Consider the following 7,610-nt stretch of genomic DNA (forward strand, 5'->3'; position numbering starts at 1 on the left):
GACACATTCTCCAATTCCATGTTGTCCATTGCACCTATCACAAATTTGCATGACAGAATTTACAGGATTAGTAGTTAACATGTCCAATTTCCTTACCATGTTATCTACCTTGGCATTAAGTGCTGTAATGGCGTCTATTTCATAGACTCCTGCAGTTCTTCTCCTTTCGGTACTGTTTTGGTAATGGCTATTGCTTGCCATTTCCTCTATCAATTCATATGCTTCATCAATTCCTTTCTTTTCAAAGGATCCACCTGCAGCTGCATCTAAGGTAATTTTGATGTTAGGAGATAATGCATTATAGAAAGTTTGTACCTGTAACCACTTGGGCAAACTGTGATGGGGGCACTTTCTTAACAAGTCCTTGAATCTTTCCCAAGCTTCATACAAGCTCTCTTGATCATGATGAGCAAATGTCATTATCTCATTGCGCAACTTGGTAGTTTTGGAGGATGGAAAGAATTTAGCTAGGAATTTTTGAGCTAATTCGTCCCATGTGGTAAAACTTCCAGCGGGACACGATTGTAACCATGATCTAGCTTTATCCCTAAGAGTAAAAGGAAAAAGCCTCAACTTGATTGCATCTTCAGAAACACCATTTTGTTTGAATGTGTCACAAATTTCCAAAAAATTGGTGATGTGAGCATTAGGATCTTCACTAGGCAAACCTCCATATTGGATCGAGGTAGAGAGCATTTGGATAATTGCAGGTTTAATCTCAAAGTTATTAGCTTCTACCCTAGGTCTTGTAATACTTGAGGTTGTCCCATTCAGATTAGGTGTTGTATAATCCCTTAAGGTACGGATCGGATGTTGAAGTGGTGGTCCAACTACGTTTTCGTTTCTGTTTTCGTTTTCGTTGGCCATGTCTGCTTGTTGTTCGAGTTTTATTTCTCTTGCTTTTCTTGCAGCGTTGTGCCTACGAAAGGTTCTTTCAATTTCTGGGTCAAAGACTAGAGGTTCAGTCGTCCTTGATCTTCTTTGCATAAAACACCTGGAATAATTCTTAGGAGAAAATTAAGTAAAAATAAAAAAGAGTGTCTAAATTAACAACAGGGTAATTCGTATTGATATTGATATGCCAATCCCCGGCAACGGCGCCAAAAACTTGACAGCGTTTTTCGCAAGTGTACAAAATCGCAACAAGTAATATAGAGTAAGAAAGTATCGTATCCACAGGGATTGTTTATCAATTACCAAAATTATGTTAACCTATTATTATTTAGACGATGATAAAAGGAATTCACTGTAAAGTAAATAAAATTCAAAGTAAAAGAGATCAAACACAAAATTTAGGTGAAAAGAAATCAGGGGATTAAGCTACTAGGGAATTTGATTTCATTTAATTCTATCCAGCTTATTCTATTAGTTCATTAATCAAGTTTAATTGTTCAAGTAGGAGAAAACAACCCTAAGGTTACTAACAAGCTCTCCCGATTTATTGTTAGCTATTCTAATCCAATTTAATCACCTATGTTAAAAGTGAAATTAAACATGAATCAGATCATTAGGTTTTATGGTTGTTTTATGAATTCACAACTTAATACTTTATTAACTTATGAAAACCCCCCTTGAGTCAAACCATATAGTTTTCACATCAAGTTATTATTCTCAAGTAAATTATTACCTTGTTCATATCAATAACCCTTCTCCCGAATGTGATTATTGAAATAATTCAATCCAGGGGAATTTTTCTGCCCGGAAGCCTTAAGCACAATAATAAGTTATAACAAGAACAAAGAAAAATAAATCTAATATTATAAGCTGGAATCGAATTAAATTACATCAAATCCCTAGTATAAAAGTTTAGCTAGACATAGTAATTAAATTAAGCTCAATCATACTTGAATCATTCATTATATTTAAAGACAATAATAAAGAAAGAAACAAGATGAAGAGTTTAGAATAAAAACTATATCACAACTATGTTGATGGCTTCCTTGAATCTTAGCACAATTATTTGAAGCTTGAAATCTTTGAGAAGAAGAGAATTATGTAAAGTGTTGTACAAAAAAAAACGAGATCCCCTACTATGAGAAGTTCCTCCCTTTATATAGAGATCCTGAAGGCAAGTCTGACTCCTTTTAGGAAAATAGAATCCTTATTTAGCACAAAATCCTTTATAGGAGATCATAACTGTTTAGGCTCTTGATTTCTTCTTGATTAGGACTTCTTTTTCTTCAAGAATAGGTCCAGGTCTTGTTTAGTGTGTTTAGGAAACTCCCTGAAGTCGGCCCATGTGAGAAAGGCTTGATTTGAGTGTTAAATTCACGCTGGTTCCGCCTGGGCAGCACGGGCGTGCTACATGGCACGGGCTGGGCGTGCTGTAGTCTGGAGGTCTGGCTAGTAAAGCACGGGGCGTGCTAGGTAGCACGGGCTAGTGAAGTACTGAGGCACGGGCGTGCTACAGAGCACAGGCAGGGCGTGCTCTTCTCTGGAATTCTGTCTAGAGTTGCCATGGGCGTGCTATGCTTGACACGCCCTGGTCCCATTGTAGCACGGCCGTGCCTTTTGACACACCCGGGCCGTGCTCTCTTCTGTCTCTCCTTTGGTTTACTTGGCTTCTAGCACGGGCGTGCCTTCCAGCACGGGCTGGGCGTGCTAGAAGCTGAGTGCCTTGCATTCTAAAGTTCTTTTCTGCGCCAAATTTCTGCAATTTTCTCTTAGATCAAGCGGATTAAAGACCAAGGAAGCTTTTAAACACAATTATACTAAAAGTGATTTAAAATTAAATTAAAGAAGTAAAAACTTACTAAAATTCTAATAAAAACTATATTAAAAACACTATAAAATTTACACTTATCACATACTAAGGTTATGTAATTTGTCATATTGATGTAAAAAAAAACTGCATTCTTAAATGCAAATTTAATTATGAATGTGTATATAACACAACTTGATGACTTTGAATCAAAAGAATTTCCTAATATAATATGCAGACTACAAAAGTCTATTGATAGACTTAAGCAAGCCTTCGCGAAATTAGAACATCCGTGTAATGAAAATAACTAAAAAAGTTTGATTTCATTAAAAATGTGGGTGAACTTTCTATGTATAAGAAGGTCAGTAGGAGCGAAATCGTATTTCTTACAATGTCTGTTTCTAACATATTAATAATAGAAAATTACATTCCACTACTTTAAAAGTTTGGTCATCCAAGAACATCTCCATGAGAGACGCAGCTTATGTACTTGGTATTAAAATCTATAAAGATAGATCCGCTAGGCCACTAGGATTATCTCAATCCACATATATTGATAAAATGTTAAAACAGTTTAGCATGGAGGAATCCAAAAGAGGATACCTACCTATATATCAATCTGATCTTGATGAAAGTCATTGGACTGTTGAACTATTCTTACGTACTTTAAAAAAAATAAGTAAGGATACTTTTCGATTTATGGAGAAACTAATAAACTAAAAGTTCATGGATACATTGATGTCATAGGATTAAACACATGGATAATTGGCTTTAGTGCAAGTGTTAGATTGTTAATTATATGTCCTATAGCCAATTTGATTAGTTATATTTTGGATATAATATTTCATGTAATAAGTATTTTATTATTAATAAAAGGCATATATTTATCTTTTATATTCTCTTTATTAAATCTCAGTAAAAAATAAAGTCCATGAAACAATGTTGTTTTGCAAAGTAAATTATTATTTGGTTATAATTATGGGTTTTATTTTGCATTAAAATAATGTCTCTAAATATTCCTGGTCAATGTTCTCCTCATTATTGGACAATAATTAGAATTGTTGAGACTGGTACATAGTATGTTCTTTCCTTAGAGAAGCAGTTGTTCTCATAAGCTGAGATATACGTGATATCTAGAACTAATATGTAGGTGCTTGTTATTTAAACAAGTTCATTGAATTGACCTGCATGAGAATTCTATATGACGAGTTACCTATGTCTATGGTATACTCAAGTGATGGTTGTATAAGTGATCCTTTGACATAAAATTACTAAGCTATCTTGTATAGGATGATTATATTTTGATTTTTCGCTCACATGAATAATAAGCAATGATTAATTTGACATAGTAGGAACTATATGGAGATACTTATGTAATTAAGAGACGATTCATCACCCTAGGTAAATCAAGAAAAATATTCTAATTGTTCTCTATTAGTATTGATTAAGAAATCCTTGTGCAAAGTGGAATGAAACTAACAAATCAAGATTTGGAATTTCATTCAACTGCTAAATGGCTAAGATTAAGAGAACTAACATGATTTAATAAAGGATACACACTCCATGTCTAATTACCAAATCAGAACATTAATGATGAAGGGATATTAATTGTACTGATAAATCATGCACTGAAAGGTTAAGTCAAACCACTTTGACATTCCAAATATTTGGGTAATCATGACATCTTGCTAAACACTTGACCTTCAAATATTAATTTATTAATTTAATTTATATTTGTCACCAATATATTTGGAACCTAGAAGGTCACACACATAAGAATAGATATAAGAAAGTGAAAACGAGAAATCGAATCAAGTATGACTTGATTACAAATAAGTTTTGGGATATTAAAGGCAAAATTATAATTTATGTTTAATTACAATTTTATCTAAAATATTAAGTATCGACTTAATTGATTTATATCTAAAATTTATTACGATACATTTTAGATTAAATAAACCTAATATTTTAATTATGATTTATTTATTTAAATAGTTAAACAAATAAATATAATTGATTAAATTGAAAATCCTATTACTATATGTATTATGATTTATTTATTTAATAATTATTTAAATAAATAAATAGGTGCATATATATTTTAGTTATAATCTATTTATTTAAAAGGTTTAAACAAATAATTATAATTAATTATTATGACCTAGGGTTTTCATATATAAGGTTTAACAGACAGTCTGTGAACCCCTTCCCAAAACATAGGCACATGATGCATATGGTAAAGGACAGAAATGCACGTGAGTGTGTGAGTCGCCACCTTGTTTAATTATTTTAGGGTAAACTAGGAAAAAACCCTAAGTTGACTCCGATTTTAATTAACCTAATTATTAGATTAATTATCCCAATGTCTAAGGCATGGTGTGCAAACCCGAGGTGGATCCCGAGACCATGTCATGTTGATGAACTAACCAAAGAATGCATGCTTTACAGGGTGATTGATGTAATTTGGACCAAATGAAATGTTTATGTGATTTTGACTTGTCGCTCGGGGTTAAATCCCTAACGTGCCTACGTACTTCCGTTTGAATGGAAGATCAAAGTCGACGTAGTTCGATAGGCCTTTTTAAAAGGGCTTTGAATGGGTATGCTTAACGCATGAGTGTGTGTATGCTTTGTGCATTTTTGTTTAGGTATCTTGCCAAAGAATTGATTGATTTGATTAGGCATTTGTTGCCAAAAGTTTGGGCAATTTATTGCCAAAAATTGATGTTTGGGCTTTTTATTGCCAAAAATTGATGTTTGGGCTTTTTATTGCCAAAAAGATTGATTTAGGTAATTTGCTTGCCAAAAGATGATTATTTAGGCGATTGTCGCCAAAATTGATTATTTGAAGGCTTTTAGCCAAAAGATTGATTAATTTGAAGGCTTTTTGCCAAAACTTTGATTTAAGCTATTTTTCGCTACAAAAAGGTTAATCTTACTTATAGGCAATTTGTTTGCCGAAAGTGATCAACTGAATTGCAATGTAGGCAATTTTATTGCCAAGAAAGACGTGTTTAATTAAGGCCTTTTAGCCACAATTATTAATTAATTGGACTTAAGCCGGACTATTCGAAATAAAGGCAATTATACCGTAGCTATTAATTAACTAGGCTTTAGCCAATATTGTCGGAGTTTGGCATGAATACCACGATTATTGATTAACCGGGCATCTTAGCCTAAACTTAATTAATTGAGGCAATTTATTTGTCTAATTCATGACGTGAATGCATTTATGCAGTTGTAGAGTTATTAGGAGTAGAAGAGAAATATGCATGAAGTGCTAAAATTAAATGAGCAGAGTTTTATTTATTTACCTGATTTAATCGACGGCCACTTCTTAACTCCAGGTTAAGCTCCTCGTTAAGGGAATATTAATTAATTTAAATTTAGGGACCAATTAACAAAGCAAGAAAGCAATAAAGCTAAATAAAAAATGCAGAAAAGCAGTAAAGAATCGCAAGGAGCGTAAGGGAGAAGGAGCGTCCGTCAACACAGACTGAGTGCCTTGAAAAGAAGACATCGGGGCCAATTTATAGGCAAAAAACAGACTGTTGGGCGGCCTGGGCCACTGGGCTTGGCGGCCTGGCAGCTGGGCCCGGCGGCGTGGGCCGCTGGGCTCGGCGGCCGGGGCCGGCGGTTTTGCTGATTTTTTTCGTTCTGGAGGTTTTTCCGGGAGTTCCGGACCTCCAAAAAATATTCCGGGACCAGTTCCGTGATCCTCGTAATTTTTCAGACGTTTCAAGTACCATATTGGCATACTTTCGGTGAACTTTCCAAATGGCCTCCGGCTCGGCCGGACTGTTTGCAGTCCGAGAAAACTGGCTCTTTGAGCCTCAAAATTTGGGTATTCACAGTTGCCCCCCACCGGCAACCATAAAAAGATTTATGGAGTCGGTGGTTGTCTGAAACGCAAATTTTGAAGGCGAAAATCGGACGTGTCCGGAAGACCCGCCTTTTGGCTATTTGCTTATAAATAGCTTGAAATTCATCATTTCATTCATTCTAAACTCTCCACACCAAAGAGTTCTCTCTCAAATTCTCTCAATTTCTAAAGCTTCCACGCTTTTTTCCTCCATGGCTTCCTCAGATCTTAGCGATGAGGATTTTCTGGAGTCTCTGGGGATTTCCCTTGACGATGTCGATCTTACGGCGGACGCTGATACTCACGCTTCCGTAACTGGCATCTTCGCCCAGGTAAGCTCCCTTTCACCTTTATTTGTTTTAATTATTTCTTTGGGCCTTAGAGGCCAAAAATGTAGATCTTCGAGCCTCCGTGGCCAAACTGTGGATTTTTGGGCCTCTATGGCCAAACTGTAATTTTTGGGCCTCTATGGCCAAAAATGTGAATTTATTCTGTGCTTACTGTTTTATTAGTATGCATGCTAGGGTAGAACTAAGATATTATCCTTAGTAAGGAACCGAAGAATAACTCTTAGATTGCTTTACCTTTTAGGATTCCCGTATTAAATTGGATGTGGGTGAGAGTTCTGTGGCTGGAATTCTGATCGAGATACTCGATCACCATAACCCAGTTGGAGCGATTATCGGTCCGTCTTATTTGGGCTACCTGAGGCATCTTGACATGGGTCGGAGCAGCCACAAGGAGTTACTGGGCGCTTTGGCTGAGAGATGGTGGGACACCACCAATACTTTTCACTTTTCTTGGGGCGAGTTGACAATGACCCCTGCGGACTTTTCTGTGCTCTCTGGGATCCCTTTTGGCATTCGGCCGATCGAGCTATACGATGACTAGAGGACAGAGCTCTCCTCCGACCGGATAGTGGAGCTGATCGGGATAGACCTGCCTCGGGTTGTTGAGCCAGGCTCCGTTACTCCTGCTTTGAGCGTTTCCAGATGCTGGTTATCCCTCCAGTACCCTGACATCCATGCCAAATACAAGCCGGGAGAG

General features: G+C 36.1%; 1 non-coding gene across 1 annotated transcript; it reads left to right on the forward strand.

The window, feature by feature from the left end:
• The first annotated feature begins 332 nt into the window (after positions 1 to 332).
• On the forward strand, positions 333 to 438 carry LOC149494221 (small nucleolar RNA R71). Its single transcript, XR_016322374.1, has one exon. It is a non-coding gene; the product is annotated as a small nucleolar RNA R71 (small nucleolar RNA).
• The last annotated feature ends 7,172 nt before the right edge of the window (positions 439 to 7,610 follow it).

This window comes from Jatropha curcas, chromosome 8 (assembly GCF_041381405.1).
Source record: "Jatropha curcas cultivar XTBG-Jc1 chromosome 8, XTBG_Jcur_1.0, whole genome shotgun sequence".
In the NCBI taxonomy this organism is placed as follows: Eukaryota; Viridiplantae; Streptophyta; class Magnoliopsida; order Malpighiales; family Euphorbiaceae; genus Jatropha; species Jatropha curcas.